We start from the raw sequence: 18805 nt of genomic DNA, 5'->3' as shown, positions 1-18805 counted from the left end.
GTTGAAGGGGAAAGGGGAGCATGAATCATGTAACCATGTTAAAAATGAATATTAATAAATGTTAAAAAAAAAGTGAAGTACTATAAGTTTCACAGTCACACAGTGGAAAGAGAACATGAGTATTAAATTGGTGAGCCTTGGTTTCAGGTAGATATCTATCTGGAGTCACTAAAGGAACTCTGTCATTTCCTAAAGGCAATCAAGCTTTCTCTCTTTTTTTTATTGAATGTTGGCCTTAACTCATTTCTAATCTGTAGTGACCAATGGATAAGGCCAAAAAGTAGTTCATCCAACTGCATTTTTTATTCTGGACAATGTGTTTTTAATTCATTTTTAAAATCTTATTTTGCTTTTGTTCAAAGATGTACATATATGTTAAATACTCAATGTATTGGAATATTTTCCTATAAACTGGGGGAGAGGTAATTTCTCCTCTTGAGGATCTTATAGGTAAGTGGGAGATAAGACATCTACACAGAATCTAGTATACAATATTGCATTATAATTCCATTTGAGACTTATAAGACAAAGTATTAAAAAAGTAAGGTTTCCTGGAGGAGGTAGTATTTGTTAGGGTTTAAAAGATAAATTGGGATCTAACAGATTCAAAGGGAAAGAGAGAGAGAGAATATTCTTTTCATAAAGGATAGCTTAAGAAAACTGGAAGGAAGATAGAAGAGAACAGAGAATGGCCAAGAAACAAAAACTTTTCCAGTTTACCTGAAACATGTAGGAAAATAAGATGATATTAGGTGGGGAGAAAGTGGTTGTAGTTTATAGAAAATTTGAATGTAAGGCAGTTCCTATTAGAATGTGAGCTCCTTGAGAGAAAAGAGTGTTGTACTTTTCTTTCAATATCTCAGAGCTTAGAACAATGCTTTGTACATTGTAAGTACTTAATGAATGCTTTTTCATTTTTAAAAAAAAATTATTTAATAGAGAACAGAGAAACATTTATTTTGATTTTAGTCATAATATAACCAGAAAAAGGTATAAGAAAAACTATTTCATATTTTTGTGACTTCTCAGACCAAAACACTATACCTAGCCAACACTCCTTTAAAAGCTTTCAGAATGTAAGATACTTTAGAGAAGGAACTATTATACTTTTAGTATTTGTATTTATTTATTATATTTAATATTTGCATCTCTAGAGATTAGGAGGAACCTAATAATTTTTTCATGTATTCATTTTTCCTGTAGAATAAAATTGGTTTGGAAAAGAATAAAGGGAGAGGGTCAGGATGGAAAGAATGATAAGAAGGGTATCATAATAGAGTCATAATGGCAGTGGTAATTAAAACCTTCACTAAGAAAGTATAGAGTGGAGATATAGAGAATGGTACTAATTTGACAGACTTTAAGACAAGGGTTAGAACTGGGAAAGTGAAAGCAATATAACAGGAACAAGATTAGTGAATCATATTTCACATAATTTTTATATAATTAATATCACCCAGAAAGCAAAAATAATCCAAGAGATTACTAATATTAAATACTAGATAGTGACACAGATGAAAATTGGGTGTCAGAGGAAAGAAGTCATTCAGAAAGAAAGATAATACTTTTAAGCATATTTTGAAGTGCCAGCAGAACACCTAGGCATAAAGATACCAGAGGCAGGTGTGGATATGGATTTGGAGCTCAGAAAAGAGAGACACATATATTCATATGTACATCCATGCCATGAAGGTGATTTTCATACATGTATTCTCTTATTTATATATTTAAGTATATATTTACATAATATTCATGGCACTATATTAATCTGAATCAAAAGAATGAAGAGATTGATGAAAGAGAAAGTATATATATATATGTACATATATATATTATTTTTTTCTTTAATTGAGTGTTCTTCAGTTCACTGATCTTGACATCATTTAATTTCTCCAGATCTGAGTTATCTCAACTGCAAAATGAAAGAGACTTTTCATTTCCCAAAGACCCATGATTCTACATCAGTGTATAGAGACTTTAGAATAGAGATAGGGATTCAGAAAACTACTTGAAGAGGAAGAATTGTGTGTTTTTAATCAATCCACAAACATTTATTCAGCACTATGTGCCAAGAACTATGCTAAATATTGTTTATTAGAAGAAAAAACAAAAACAATGTTTGCCATAATTGGGAAAATTCTGTGTACATAAGAATAATATGCATGCTCTTTAACAATTTTAAAGGAATGTTTTTTAAAGATTTTTAAAAATCTTTTTTAAAGATTCAAGACTGACAAAGAACTTCAGTAACTGAGAGAGGAAAAAAAGGATAAGAAAACCAAGTTAAAGAACTGGAATTTGATATATCATCTCTATACTATCTTCTAAACACCTAGAATGGTGCCTCCCACATGGTGAAATGGAAGGATAGTTGGGATACTACATACGTAATGTTTTAGGTTGATACAGGAATTGTGTCAAAGCCAAAAGCCATTCTGGTCACGTTTGGTCCTTCATCATAATTCAAGGCCTAACCACTGCCTTTTGGCCAGTCAGGTCACAAGCATTGAATCTGGTCTGAATGTTAATGTTGCCTCTCTGCCTTCTCAATATTAGATGTGAAAACTTCCCTTGGCAATATCTTCCATTTTAGCTCATTTTTCTCCCAAGAGAAACAGCACTTCTGTTGCAGCCCACAGAAAGGGTACAAATTAGAGCAGAATGACTAATCACAAGACATACAAACCATGAATCAGGTCCTGGAGTGAACAAACTAGTTGTATTTTTTTTTCATTTTTCTTTTTCCCAAACTTAACCTTCCACAGCAGGAAATCTTGCATTTCATCTTCAAATTGGACATCCCTGAGTTTTCCTCATGTTCATATCTATCTCAGTTAGTCTATTTATGAAGTGTAAAACCATGACATAAGTATGTTCATGCCTGCAGATTTAATTAACACTTGAGCCAAAATTTAGAATGCTTTACTATATAATAAATTTGATTTTGAAAAGCACTTTTGCCCTTCAACCTCTCATACCACCCTAAAGTAAATTGGAATCGTTTTTGTGAAATCATAAAATGCAGCTGTCTCTTTCCTCCCCACCCCATTCAGTGTTCTTTGGTATGACTGATGGACAAATGAAATCTAGAGCAAATCCAAGCTATATCATATTAGGTCATGACAGAACATTAGAGAGATACTGACTTCAAAAATATTGCCATGGCAACTAGTGAAATTTGGTTCTAAATGCAGCAGAGGGAAATGAGTGTCTTCCAACAAACAAAAGGAAAAATTCTCAGTCTAGGGTATAGAATGATTTCTGCCTTAGTAACCTGATTAACCAAACTCTTTGTGAGCTGTCTAACTCAGCACTTCTATTGTGTTTTATTTCTCTTGGTGTCAAAATGAATAAACAGTAGGACAAAAGAAACCAACCAGGAATGGGTAATGAGCTAATAAATACCCTGATTATAAAATATAGTTCCAGAGGCTGTGTTTTCAGAAGCAAGATAATTCTAAACGAAGGATTTTAGGAGAGGTTTTAGGCTAGAGTGTGTATTTAAATTATGGAAAAATTAAGTAATAATAATAATGATAATAAGTTAATTTATATTTTTCTACCTGCTTCTACTAATTCAGTCACAAATGTGTCATGTCTTTTCTAAGGATATATTTTGAAGCTTCATTTTCAAAGCATAATCTGCTTTCTATCTGGATTTCCTTATGTATCACGACAAAATTATTCTCTACTTCCTAATTGGCACTGTTCTCTCTATTTGGTCCAATGGTAGCATAAGCATCATTTTGTTCTTAGTTTTGCACGTTCTTTCAGGTTGTCTGAATCATTAGAGTGTGTCTCCATTTAAAGATGTCCCCACTATTGTACATTGATAATATTGTTTTGAAGTTGGTGCAAGCCTGTTTGAAAACAGCAGTTTCCATAGGAACAGGTTTTTCGACTAGATCTTACATGGACAAGTATGTCATAAATAATTGGCAATGCCCTGAGGGAACTGTTAAACACCCAAAGAACAGCAAGAAGAGGAAAAGAAGAGAAATACTAGGGGATAGTTACACACTGACAGAACACTGCAGGGGGGTTAAAGAAGCAAATATGGTCTAAATTCCTTGGATCTTGATGAAGGTAATAAATTAACTTTTTTTAGGCACCATAATCAACACTTGAAATGTGTTAACTCTATAATCAAATTATATAAAATGTGTCCATAAAAGATGTGACATATTTATTCCTAGTAGCTCCCTGCCCTCAATCAAAAAAATGTATTGATGGCAGACAAATCATTGCTATGTAACCCTGAATGATTTAACTCAGAAAGTAGGCATCAGAGCCAAATGATGGCTTCTAAATGTAGCAGTTGGCATTCAGAATGAAGTGGTCAGGGTTAAGCTACCCTATAGAACAGAGAGGAATTTTGCTTGCTAAACTGCTTGCCAAAGGTTAGCCTTAAAGACTGGAAAAATACTTGTAAGCAATAGGAACCCAGGTTCAGTTTACTTTCTCACCTTTCTTTCTTGTATTTGTTTTATTAGCTTTTACTGTGGCCAGACTTCCTATCTAAACAGTCTGGTTTTGTTTTTAGGAAAAAAAAGTTGTTTATAGGAAGAAATTATGCCAGGTTAAAAGAGTAGGAAAGTAGCTTCCAGCCCCCTTCTATTAGAAGCTTCCTATAACTCCAAGGATGTGTCCCAGAGTAAGTACAGGGAGTGGTTCCTGTGTTTCTACTTCCACCTTACAATCCAAGAGAAATTCAACTATTTCTAGAATATTATATGTTGATATAGGCACAGTGAAAATGAATTCCCACCATTCTTGAATGACAGCCTAAGATTGTAATATATATATATATATATGCATATATATGTATACATATATACTCCTATTTTTCACATATACTTACTCATTCACACATTATGATATATTCAACCTTTTTATAGCATCATAAACACTTGGACTTTGATGACATCTAAAAGTTATGTATAAATTTCAGTTCACATCTGATCAAGACCCTCCTCTACACTTCCCTTCCCACTTTAATTCCTCATCATATCTCATTTGGTTTATATCTCAAGTATTACATACACTTCTGAGGGACAAAGTTTAGAAAGGACATTGATAAGCTGAAGAACTCCAAAGGAGTAAAAATACTCCATTTTTAAGGATATTATAGAGATGAAGATTACTTTTTTTCTGATATAGGTTGGATGTATGGCTTTCAAGCTTCATTTTAAAATATTAACCTTTCTATTCCAGTATTCTTAGATCACTCATTCTAAGTTAGGACCATCATAACTACTAGGAAGTTTTTCCTCATCTTGATTCCAAATCTGCCTTTATTATTTGTATCTGGTATATATGATTTTTCTATCTGAGATTAAGCAGGAAAATTCTAATCACTTTTCTACATGTCAACTCTCAAAGGTTTGAAGAGAGCTATTATTTCACTTCCAAACCTTGTCTTGTCCCAATTAAACATTCACAATCTCCTCAAGTCAGGAGTTCTTAATCTTTTTAGTGATATGGACTCCTTTGGCAGTCTGATAAAAACCATTGACCCCTTCTCAGAATTGTGTTTTTAATTGCATACAATTTTAGATGCACAAGATTATAAAGGAAACAAGTTATATAGAAATAGGTGTGTCTACTTTTGTAACTTTGCAGACAGTAATATGAGAACCCCTGATTTAAACAAACGTCATGTAGCAAAAAGTCTAGTCTTTGTACCACTCCGGTAGATTTCCTTTGCTTCATTTATCTAGACAAATACCTGTCAGATCACACTTCCTCTTTGAGCTTGGTACATGACTAACTACTGGTTTTAGAAGACAGTGCTTGTCTTCTTTCTTACTACTACTGGGTATACAATTCTAGATCTAGAGCTGAAAGGAATCACAAAGGTCCTGTAATCCAACTTCCTTATTCCATAGAGGAGAAAATTGAGGCTCAGAAAGAAAAATGACTTCCCAAAAGGCACCTATGTGACAAGTAGTAGAACCAGGATTTGAATTCATTTCCTGTGATTCCAAAATTACCACTCTCCTCATTATATCATTTTCCCCCTAATACAGAGAATACTCTCACTACAGACCTTTTGAAAACATGCTTGGCCGTATACACATACACACACATATGTGCACAAGTGTGTGTGTGTGTGTGTGTATGTGTGTGTATCTGGAGAAGGACATGGCAAACCACTCCAGTATCTCTGACAAGAAAATCCCAAAAGAATCAGACACAACTGAAAACAACTGAAGAACGATCATATCTGGGTATAATGTGTGTATATGTCCTTTGATAATTTACTTCATCAGCTAGGATGCAATAGTTCTTCCTTGCTATAATCCTGACATACCTATGACCACTTTCTTTTTCCAGATTAAGCTGTTGGTTTGTTTGTTTTTTTCCCTTGGTTGAAGATTTAGCTTGAAATCCTCTGGGACCCTGAGTTAACTTAAATTTTCCCACTAACTGGCCAAAGCTTAGAGAAAGTGTTTTTCAAGGTCTGGGTGATTGGTGAATTGTTTTTTCAATTTGTTTGGATAATTTGTTCCTGGATAGTTTTTCTTCCTCAACCCACTACTAGGCAATTGAAAAGTGAGAAGGTTATGGTTTGTTTCATGAATAGAGGTAAAAAATAGAGGTTAAAAAAGGAAGTAGACTGGGCATGAAGTATATTCCTGAGGTGACCTGAGGCACCTGATGGTTAAAGAAAATCCTTATGATCCACCAGAGCCACTGAGAATCTAGTTAAGTATCTAAGTATAGAGATATAGGAAGGGGGAAAAAACGATGGACATTTAGCTTTTAATTAAGTATTATAAATGTATTTTGTTATTTCTTGAACACTATTCAGAAACTTTCTCGGTTTAATTCTTTTATTTTCAGGGTTGTTTTTTTTTTTAATATCTGCATTCCTACTCCCACAAAACAATGAAGCACAATTAATGTTATATGGGCACAAGAATTTGAAGATTAATTGTCAGACTTGTTTTAGACCAACATCTGGAACTATCTGGATTGTGCTTGTTTGTGTTATATTAGTCCATAGAATATTTTGTAAAAATTAAGTGACAAAACTGAGTACTGGGCACTGAAATCTCCTTAACAGTAGAGAGTGATTCATCTAATTAATTTCTATGCCCAGCTTTGGTCAGCTTATGCTTATTTATGGTTTGATTAGGTGACACAATACAAGCTTAAAGTAAAAAGATATACAGAAATCCATGAAAGCAGCAGTCTGCAGCATTTTTTATTTTAAGATTCATTTCTAGAACTAAAAAATAATGCTATGAACCCCCCCCATATTATAGTAGTCCCTAGTATTAGTTTCCACTGTCAGAAAAAAAATTTAATTAGAAAAGGCTACTGTTAAGCATTTTATTTATCAATAAATGTAGATTTTATTAATGGCAATGGCTTCTCCATGCATTTCATAAATAGTAATATGTATGTGAGTCTGATGTTTTAATTGTTAAGTTATTTACAAATTTTCAGAGTCCTAGCAAAAGCCTCCTGACCCCACAGGAGTCAGTGGTCCATATACTGTGGACCACTACTGAAGCAAAGCAATTATAACAACCTAGCATTTCAATGGTACCTCCATTGTATCACTGATTGCTAGATAGATTTTAGTCCTTCTGAATATAACCACTTGTGAATGCCTCACTAGGACATCCTCTTGAAGGAGAAATTGTTTTTCCTGGGTAGTAAATCATTTTCAAAAGGCCATGGATTTGTTCTTTTAAAATATTTTTTCAAGTAAGATAAAGGCTGTGTTTAAGGTAAGGACCAAGCTCTTTCTAAATGATGGAATTTTAAAATAAATTTTTTTCAGAAACTTCACCAACCTCAAAAATACCCCCTTTCACATACAGGTAATTTATAAATGGATAAATGTGTTATGTTTTTTTAATGAAACTTTCCAATATGTTGCTGAGATAGATATGAAGCATGAAAAAGTCAGCAGAAAAGACTTTTTTGAAAAAGAAAAGTTATAGGGAACAGAAAATAGAGACTTAAAATGGAAATGGTTTTTTCAACCTTCAACATAGAATTGCCACCGTGATATTGCTGTACAATCCATTTAACATACTCAAGTAATGTAAAAGAACTTTATCATCCATGGTTTATACCTATTCTTAAATATCACTTCTCTGATCTCTTTTAAAGAAAGGAGTTTAAAATAATCCTGAGAAATATAAACCTAGATGTGTATATGAATAGAGACATAGAAAGCATAATCACATGCATTATTGGAATTCATATACATTTTAACTCACATGTATATTTGACCATATATAATATACATTCACAGAGACATGTATATACAGGAAATAAGATAACATATACAAATACCTGTACTATATGTGATTGTGCTTTATAAACAGAAGGCACTACATAAATATAATATTATTATGTCACCATATATATGTAAACACAAAATCATATCACATTATCAATATTAAAATTCATAGTATTATTTCAGCGAGAAAAAAATATAAAATGGTAAATAGAAGACTGACATAGGAGTCAGAAAGACATGAGTTCAATTCATGCTTCTTGCCCCTACTAGATGTATGACTATGGGGCAGTTAATTCATTTCTTAGTTCTTCCAGGAAACTCTCTATCACTGATTTATATAGAGATCTGCATCAATGGAGGGATTTCTTCACACTCAAAAGTTCTCTACACCATTAAACACACAAATCTGTATCATAATTTTATATTTATATGCACAGTACCTCTGGCACATAATATATGCATAATGAATGCTTAATAATAAAAAGTTTCATTTATGCAATATAATGTTAAGTATAAATGTTATATACATATAAACACTTTAAGGTAGGAAAAAAATGTATGGCACTAGTTCATTTGATCCATGCCACAACCTTATGAAGGAGGTGCTATTATTTTTCCCATTTTTCAGATGAGAGAACTAAAGCTGAGAGATAAAGTGACTTACTTGATGATAATTATACATATACACATTTAAAAACATGCCCTCTTTGTTGTGTTTTTATGTCAAGGGTAATCAAAAAAATCATTTATTGATTTGCTGGCCTAAAAGACCTCCCATGAGTTGGACACAAGCCATGGTTCCTCACTGAAGGAAGTGATAGAGTGAACTCTTGTGACTGGCCTTCAGTGATTAGGAATTTATTGAAGATGATTGGCAACTAGGGAATGGGACAAGGAAGGAAGGACTCTTGTCATATTCTCCCTCTCCCCTCCCCCACTAACTGTTTTTCTTCTTTTCCTTCCAGTAAAGGAAGGAAGGAAGGGAACTTTTCCCCCAAGGTACCCTTTATCATTACCTGATAAGTCAATTTGCTACAGAAGACCAAGGTAAAGAAAAATCTGTTCTTTTCCAGGTAAGGCTAAGATTGGAGTTACTAGCTCTTGTACTTTCTGGCTTCAGTCTTCTGCTTTCCTTTCTGTTTCCTTTTACAAGAGCAAGTCAGGGTTTCTGCTCCTAAGGATTCAACATTTGAAGTCTCAGAGGTAACTTTGTAAATAGAGAGATCCAGAGGTGGAAATTTGGGTATTGGTCAGTCAGAGAAAAGTTGTTTCAAGAGGAAGCTTCTCAGAGAAGAGGACTACATTCAGGTTCATGTTGAGGTCGAGGTCCAGAAGCCATGTAGCAAGGGGTCAGGGAATCTGGATTTTGTAAACTCTCCCTGAAATTTGCTTTGCCAGCTAGGAAACTATAAGTGCTGGGTTGAAGCAAAACACCTATTCAGTATTCCTTTAAGGGATCTTTGACTTTTGGCAGGAGTAGAATCCATGTAATATGTTCCCTTTTTTTATGATGCTGTGTGTGTTCATTTATGTTGGGGAGCCCTTTCTCTTTTATGCATTTTCTATAAGGAAGAAATAAAACTTTAATCCAATACACAATGTACTTCCTGTTTTTAGAGAAATGCCTTTTGTATAAATCATATTTAAGCTATGTTTCAGAAATTTCCCTAGAGTTTTACTCTAAAGTGAGGACAGAACCAAAGGATTAATCTAGATAAATGTGATTCCAAAGTCCCTTAGATTAGGAGGCTTCTGGTCTCATGGTAATATGTAAAGACCATTCCTTATTATTTCACCATTGCTTTGCTCGAAAAATGCCTTTCTATACGTGTATGCACACACATATCCATATCCATACATATAAATTCACACATATACACCATATGATGCAGTAGATAAGTTGAATTAAATGGCTAATTACCCTCAACTATTCCTTTCTGCTTCAAATCAAAGTCTGTGTGTGTGTGTGTGTGTGTGTGTGTGTGTGTGTGTTGATATAGATACATAAAATATATATCTCATGAGAGAGACAGACACAGATGCTTGCACTGAAATTTTAACCATCGAGACTGGCATCTTTCTGTCCATAGGGAATCCTGTTGGAAATGACCAGCAGGCTGTTTACAATTATTTTATCTGCCTACAGTTAGCTAGCACAAACCAGAGATCACCATATTTGCTCAATATATACTTGTTAATTCACTGATTGAAAATATCCCACACAAACATTACTAGGGATAATGGAAATTAATTGTAAATGCTCCTTAATCTCCATCACTTCAAAGGTACCTTAATGGTGACATATATTGGTGGTCCATGCAGACATGAAAAAGTAGGTAAAGTCTGTCTTCAGGTGAACGCTCCCTGGGACATTTTAAATTTAAACACTACTTTGAATTGATAGCCACTTTTCAGTTCAGAAACTGAATTTGTACTATTCAATTTATCAATCAGCAGGCATTTATTAAGTACTTACTATGGGCCAGAAATTTTGCTAAGTGCAGAGGATACAAGAGAAAAGCTCAACAGTTTCCACCACACACACCCTGAAAGTTCTTAAATTCCTTGCTAGGCGAAAGTACTCAAGATTTTGTTTTCTACTGTTTCCAGAGAGTCAGCAACTTTTTCTCCCTAAATTGGCCTCTCTCTTTGGGACTGTCCCAACTCATTGTCAAGAAGTGTGTGGATTTATGATTCTGCCCAATTAGAGCTCATCTCTCAGGCTCCGTGTACTGGCAGAAGTTTGCCTCCTTCTTTCGAATTTGCTGTATTTCAGATAGTGCTTTGACCTTAGCATAATAGAATTGGCTCTCCATGGAAGCACATACACATGCCTGTATGCTCTATGCATTGTTTATTCTCATTATAAAATCAATACATAAATAAATAGTAAATAACAATAAGAACATACTGCAGAATATAGCAATAAAAAATCTACTGAGCAGCTGTGAGCTCACAGATCTCCTAAACCATCTCAGTCTCACAGGACATATGATCGATCTGGAGGCAGGAATTGAAGGAAATCCATAGTGTGAGTGTGTTTCTCTCCCCACAGATGAGTCTCTACCCTCTTCCAGAGCACAAATGTGTATAAACTTTCAATGGGACCAGTCAACAAAAACAGAAGCCGACATTCCACAAGAATTCTGAATCTTGAAGTCAATTGTCAGGTAACAGGCAGTGATTTCTGATCACTCCTTCGCTAACTAGACTATCACGGAGAAGGGTGAGTAGAATTAAGAACCAGGCCTGGAAAGGGACAAAATAGTCATTGCTATTACTGATCTTTCTTCCCTCTTAGACCTTCAACTTGAAATACCTCTGCCACAAATGTCATTCCTTTTCACTTTCTACTATCCTCTTCAGTCGTGCTGAGCAAAGTAGAAGAGGTGTCCATTAATTGGGGAAGGGAAGAATTATACAAATATTTGTCTACTCTTCCTATAGAGCATCACTCATAAAATTATTCACATTGTAGTAAGTAGCAAGTGAAGTTTTCTTGAGGGAAATAGGTATTCCTGAAACCTTAAAAAACTGTATCTGTAACTGTAGAGGTCACTGTACTAAGCTCATGATCTGATGGCACAGATTTTAAAGACTTTAAGTTCCTAATAATTCTTCCCTTTGAAATGTAATTATAAAACTTAAAAATAGCTCAGATTATGGTCCTAGTCATCTTAGACATAGCTCCTAGGGTTGTCCTGTACCCTCATATACCAAACAAAAGGGCACAAGAACATGCATGGGTAGAGCCAATCACAGTTGTTTATAAGAAATAAGATTTAAAAGTCAGATGCAGTCCATAGGTGAGTTTTTTTTAATGTACTTAGAAATTGGTACTAGATGAACTCATCTTAAATAAGACAGGGGAAAAGGAAAATGACTACTAGTTCCCCTATATCTGTTTTACTTTATTTCATCCCCCCATCTTTTCTCATCTCCCAGCACTTTAGCCACCTGAGATGACCTGTGATAGAAATGCAGTCTTATTCCTTGTGTTTGGGCCTTCAAGGAGGTAAAAATTTGAGAAGGAAAACTGCCAATGTGTCACCCCTATCACTGCTGCTGGTTTTCATAGCCACTGCTGTTCCATTTGAAGAAAGTATTGTCACGTTTTTCCTCTCCTTATGATTTTTCTCCCTTCACCTTCATAGCCTCCCTTTTTTGTTCCAAAGTAGCCAAAAATTCTTCCATTTAGGCAATATTTACATGTAGCTACCTCTCTCCCCTAGCAGGGAAGAAAATAAAACTCCCAGATTCTGGTGGGCAAAACAACCAATCCAAGCATTGCCAGAGGACTCCCACACATGGATGATCATTTACTTTTCAGAGAAAGAGACATGCAGAAGGACAGGTATAACATTAGAAGAATGAGTAGACAGTCATAGTTATAGTCAAGAAAGATATATTAAGTGCCTATGATGTTTAGGGCCCTCTGTATACAAAAATGCTGTTTGCCCTTCATTTTCAAAGAGGATCCATGAACCACAAGGATGATGTCTTGACTAGTGCATAAGTTGAACTTAAGTGAGGCATAGTTGCACAAAGTTTTCTACCTTACTCTCTCTTCCAGAGTTATCAAAGTCCAATAGCATGACAAAAATCAAGATGGCTGGCAGGGGACTGGATGCAGTGAATGATCTTGGCATCTTCTAAGTCCAACCAGCACCTTCTAAGCACTCTACAGCACCTGCTTAAGCCCCCTTCATGATCTGCCAGGGAAAGCCTTCACACCCTTAAAGTAGACATTCACATACCTCAAGCATGGGTTTGAGACCTGTAGGTTAAAAAAAAAAAGGCTACCTTCAGATTTAGCCCATCTTTCAACATAGTTTTACCAGAGTGTGGCTACTGCACATGCTGTAGCTTCTAAACAACATAAGTGAGAGTTGGGTGGCAGGTAGACATCAAAGATAGATGAGTAGCCCTGAAAAGGACTCAGCAAACCCCCCTTTATATAACAGAGGTGTTGCTCCTTTCTAATGACCCAATACTTCCCCAAAGAAATACAGTCCCTGTCCTCAAAGAACTTAGAATCTTATGAGGAAAAAATATACAAATGAAAACTTAATAGTGGGGGAGGCAGGGATGAAGCTGCCAGAGTTGTGTCATATTTGTTATGTTAAAACCATGTAGAATAGCAGCAGAAGATGAAAGACAGAGAGATAGTGTTCTCTCTGTCTCTCTCTTTATCTCTCTCTCTCATATATATATGAAATAGCATATAACAAGACATTGAAAAATTAGAAGAAATATAGAGAATAAGGCAAGTAGATGAAAGAAATAAAGAAGTAGATATCTATTGAAAGATTAAAAGAGGTAAATCATAAAAGTTTATATTTATATCTAGAAGAAAAGAGTGAAATCATAAAGACAGAAAGAAAAGAACATAGACTTGAATACATTTAAAATTGTGACCCAATCATTGAAAATTATCTTTAATGATGGGGATACAATTTGAAGAATATCAGTATAATGTTACTTAAAGGAGCAGGGTGATACATAAAGATAAGCTACCTATCCAAGATAAGGTACTAATTAGCCATTAAATTATATTAGCCCAAAAATATAGACTAGAATATTCTCAGCCCCTTTCGAGGCATAGAATCAAATAATCCATGGATAGGAAAAGACTTCAGAGCTCATTTAATCCAAATCTAAGCCAGGACAGGGATTTCTACTAAGAAATACTGACACATAGTCATTCAACTTCCACTCTAGTAGAGCAGGCAACTTCTGCACCATATTAATTATTAATATCTATCTCTTACCTAAAGCCTGAATTTTCCTCTGAAAATTCTCTTTTAGTCCTAATTCTGCTCTTTTTTAACTCTTACCTTCCATTTTAGAATCAATACTGTGTATTGGTTCTAAGTAAGAAGAGCAGTAAGGGCTACTCAATGGGTTTAAGTGACTTGCCCAGAGTCACGTAGCTAGAAAGTGTCTGAGATTAAATTTGAACCCAGGACTTCCCATCTCTGGGACTGGCTCTCAATCCACTGAGCCATCTAGCTGCCCTACCTATTTCTGCTCTTAAGGTCCAAGAAGAAAACACCTAATCCTGCTTCTATATGACAGCACTTCAAATATTTGAAAATAGTTTTCATGTCCATTAACATTTTCTTCTCTATATATACTAAGCATACAATATCTCACAGTCTGTACTAATTATACAGTATATTGTCTCTTTTTGATTCTCAGAAGCATATATTCATCATTATCTCTCACATATGTAATAAGTCCTTTCCCGGGTTCTTCTCTCTCTCTCTCCCCACCCTACTGGCACCTTGGAACACATGTAGACATTCTCAGGCTCCCCTGGGCATCTTTGTGGAAACTTGAGAATGCCCATATATTTTTGGTCTACTTTTAACTGTGTAAGACTCCTCTCTGAGGTGAGTATCCCACCTACTTTGGTTGCTGAACCAGAACTTAATAGACTAAAGGTGAAACCTACTGTTCTTTTCTCTCCTCTTTCAAATGTGAAGATAATTCTCTGAGCTCTATGGGAAGTCTTGGATGCACCATCCCTATTGTTTCCACAAGTTGTGAGCACATGGCCTTTCTAGGCAAGCCTGTGCCTTATATGTAACCATGTTCCTTTTTGTGTCTTTCTTTGATACAGAAACTTCTTAGAACTCAAGATCTGGAGATAAATGGTTTCAATAATGCTATCTACCACTGGTTATTAAGCTGGTAACATTAACTCATCCAGAGTGACAATGGCTCAGGGTAGGGAAGAGGAGGGAGTCAGAAGGGAAGTTCCTGCATTAAGTAACTTGGCCACCATCAAGAGGGAGGGATGATATAAATTATACACATATTATCATATAACACATATTTCAAATTTTGTCATGTTGTGAAATAAAATACATATTGCTTACTCTAGAGAAAAATTCATGAAGGAAATAAAGAATACTCTGTTTTAATTTGCATTGAGACATTGTTAATAAAGGTGTCCATTTTTTTTGTCATGAGTCTCTTGAAATTTTCCTAGATTCTTGCATTGTTGATAATACTTAAATAAGTAATTCCCAGTAATTTTTGGGAATTCTTCTATCTTTTTCTATTGTAGTTTTTCTTCAAATATTTTATTATTTGTTTTTCTATCCTTTTTTTGAGATCATCATGTTTTCATTTTTGTATTGCTGTCCTTGTTGAGTTATATTTTGATCATGTCTCTTCTTGAAAAATTTTTTCTTGTATCAGGAATTTTCTTTGCCTTTTGTTCATTTGGGGATGATTTTTCCCCCTTGATTTTGTGTCCATGCTGAAAATTAGCTCTGTTCTTGGTAAGGAAGGAGTACTATCCTATTTTTCTATTGTGGCTGGAACAGGTTCAGCTATCTTAGTCTCAAACTGAGCATTCTGCAGAGGCAGCCTGATTGGCCTACTATGTGTAAATTTGCATATATATTCAGTTCAGCTGGTTCTAGCTGGGTTCTATTTAATACCATTGAAGCTTGGCTTTTATTGGGCTAAGCTCATCCCACTGCTGCCTGCACTGGGTCACATCCAGCTTCAGTTCCAGCTGGGCTGTGAAGGGCCACTTTCCTCTCACTACTGCTTATTCTGTATTAATTTTGGTTTTCACTATTACCCTGCTGTGTCTAGACTGAGATGGCTATGTTCTTTCCCCTGCTGCTTAAACTGTATCCTCCCTGTGTTCCATTCAGATTTATTCCGTACTTCCTCGTCATACCTCAGTGTGATGATACCTCCTTGCTGTCTCTCCATGTTGTTCTGGGCCAGGGCACTGTTCACCCCTTTTTTCTGTTTATTTCTGCCACTCTGGTATTTGTTTTAAGACATTTTGTACTTTTGTGGTCATTTGGAGGGTTGTTGGTAGGCTTCAAGTGTTTCTTACTCTGCCATACTGTCTTGATCAAAATTATTGAATTTTTAAAAATGTTTTCACTTCTAATTCCAAATTCTTCCCTTCCCTTCAATCTTTTCCTATCCATTTCCAGCTCTCTACCTCCCAACCCAGTTGTAAGAAATACAATATCCATTAAACATATGAAGTAGTGTAAAGAATATTTCATATTAGCCATGTTGATATTTTATTTTTTAAAATTTGTGTTTGCTTCAGCAGCACATGTACTAAAATTGGAATGATACAGAAAAGATTAGCCTGGTGCCTATGTAATGATAACACACAAATTCATGAAGTATTCCATATTAGAAAGAGTGAAAAATTAAAATTAAAAATTAAAAAATGTTCTTGTTACCAACCCACTAAATGATATAACTCAAAAGTATATGTCTAAAGAGGTACAGAAACAGAACTATATGAAGTAAAAAGTGGTCTTGAAATTTTCAAAGCTTTTTTGACATTGATGGATATATATTAATGAGTACTTTTTCAAAGATTTGGTCAACTGTCTCACACATGCACCACTGTGCATGTCTAGGCCAGTGATGACAAGACTTTTAGAGGGGTGGATAATATCCTTAGGTGCACGGAGAGGGGGAGAGAAGTAGTCCAGTCCTATGTTCCTCTGGCTTTCTAGTAAGAACCTCTAATGAACTCTGTGCTGGTGCAACAGCAGGTGTCCCCACAGACAGGTTCTGAGTGCCTCCTCTGGCACACATACCATAGGTTAACCACCATGGGTCTAAGATGATACAAACACACTTTTTGTCCTACATTCAGGTGCCTTTATAGGAATCTTGGGAGTAGTAGAATCTTTTTTCTGAAATGTAGAATGTAGGACTGAACAGAGGCAGAGAAGGACAAGATTTTCATTTTCTAAATTATTCAAATTATAACACTTTTAATGATATAGTTCAATATTGATAGCATGGAAAGACTACTGGATTAAATACCTAGGTTTGAACCTTGGAGCAATCGCTTAATAATTATGAAGCCTTAGACCAGATATTTAATCTTGCTGAGTCTGAGTTGCTTTATCTATAAAGAATAAGGTGGCTATCTTAGATGTCTTGTTATATAGTTCAATGTATGATCATAAGATGATGATAGTTTTACTGGCAATCATAGAACACTAATAAATCTATTATCCATTAAATTTTCAATATGTTTTCCCACAAACTGTTATCTAATCATATCTTCTCCATTTTATTTATTATTATTTAAATCTAACTCTATGCTTTTTACATTGATTCTTATAACACTTTACTTAGCTAGCTTTGGGAAATTTTAGCCTTCCAAGACTGTTTTAGACATTGACTTTGTCAATCAGAATATTATGTATCCCTCATAGTTTTGTGCCACCTAGATACTTGACAAATATGCATTCTACACCTTCATCTAAGTCATTTTTTTAAAAAATGAACATATATCATTTCTTACCTCAGCATATTCCCTCAGACTGTTTTGACTTCTCCACCATAATACCATCTTAGGTACCTTCCTCTCCTCTACACATATACCCTCTGTCTTTTAGCTTCTTTTTGTCTTCCCCCACTTAGATTATAAGTTCCTTGAGGTCAGGAACTGACTTTCTTTTTGTATTTGTATTCCCAACATTTGAATAGTGCCTGGAACATAGTAAGTGTTTAATAAATGTATATTGATTAATTTATTGAACAACATAAGGCCAAGTACAAAAAGGTAAAATTTGTCAATTTCTTAGAAATAGGAAATTTATGTAAATCTTAAGAAAAGGAACCATAGATAGCTTAGAGGAATTATGGTTCTAGTGGCTAGAGATTAGAATTGGAAACAGTAAAATATGAATTGAGATCTCTCTCAGACACTTACTAGCTATGTAACTCCAAAGGCAAGCCATTTAAATCAATCAGTGCATATGCATTTATTAAGCTCTAAATATGAATAGCCTCTAAAATTCTTTCTAGATCTAAATATGTAACCCTATGATCCTATGTCTCTTTATGTAGAATGAATTCAAAAGAACTAGATTAACTAATATGATCACTTATGATTTAATATATATATATGTATACATGTACATGCATATATGTATTTATTCACACACTTAGATATATTCATTCATTCATCTATCTATTTGTCTACCACTCTACTGATCTCTGTATTTTCTCAAAAAAAAGTGGTGAATGAAAGCAACCTCATATCTAGACATATATACTTGAAGAACAAATGAGAAACATCAAAGGACAACATATGATTATAACAACACAATAGTCATAAAGGATTTGTTGTGCTTAAACTTAAGTTGCCCTATGTTGAATTTAAGTCAATTAGGTTTTTTAAGAGAAATTCTCTGAGTTTTAGTGATAGAAAAGTAGAGAAATAGGGCTTGCAATTCCTCCTAATTTCTATTTTCCTTCTAGCCACTCCCTGGGTAAACACAGGAAAAATGTCAATATATTCCAATGCTCTGAACATTGAAAGACAAGGGAAATAAATTGAAATATGTACCTTTGGGGGAAATGAGTAAAAGTGGTATTATCTCTCTGGGATCCTAGTATTAAATTAGGATATACACATATGTATATGTATATGTACATATACATATATACATATATATTTTTTTTACCTATTCCGGAGGAGGTCAGAATGTACTGAATTTAGCCCCTGATAAAATTGTGAAATGG

At 34.7% G+C, this 18805-nt stretch overlaps 1 protein-coding gene and 1 non-coding gene across 2 annotated transcripts in view; both read left to right on the top strand.

Annotated features, from left to right (window-relative positions):
- The window catches only part of OLFML2B (olfactomedin like 2B), a 260819-nt gene that overhangs the window by 144235 nt on the left and 97779 nt on the right, over nucleotides 1–18805 (top strand). The window lies entirely within an intron of this gene.
- LOC123248141 lies at nucleotides 16343–16449 on the top strand. The gene has a single exon (XR_006506235.1). It is a non-coding gene; the product is annotated as a U6 spliceosomal RNA (small nuclear RNA).

Source organism: Gracilinanus agilis, chromosome 4 (genome assembly GCF_016433145.1).
Source record: "Gracilinanus agilis isolate LMUSP501 chromosome 4, AgileGrace, whole genome shotgun sequence".
NCBI lineage: Eukaryota > Metazoa > Chordata > Mammalia > Didelphimorphia > Didelphidae > Gracilinanus > Gracilinanus agilis.
Note: the sequence above shows the minus strand (reverse complement) of the source record. Positions and strands in the feature narration are given on the sequence as shown.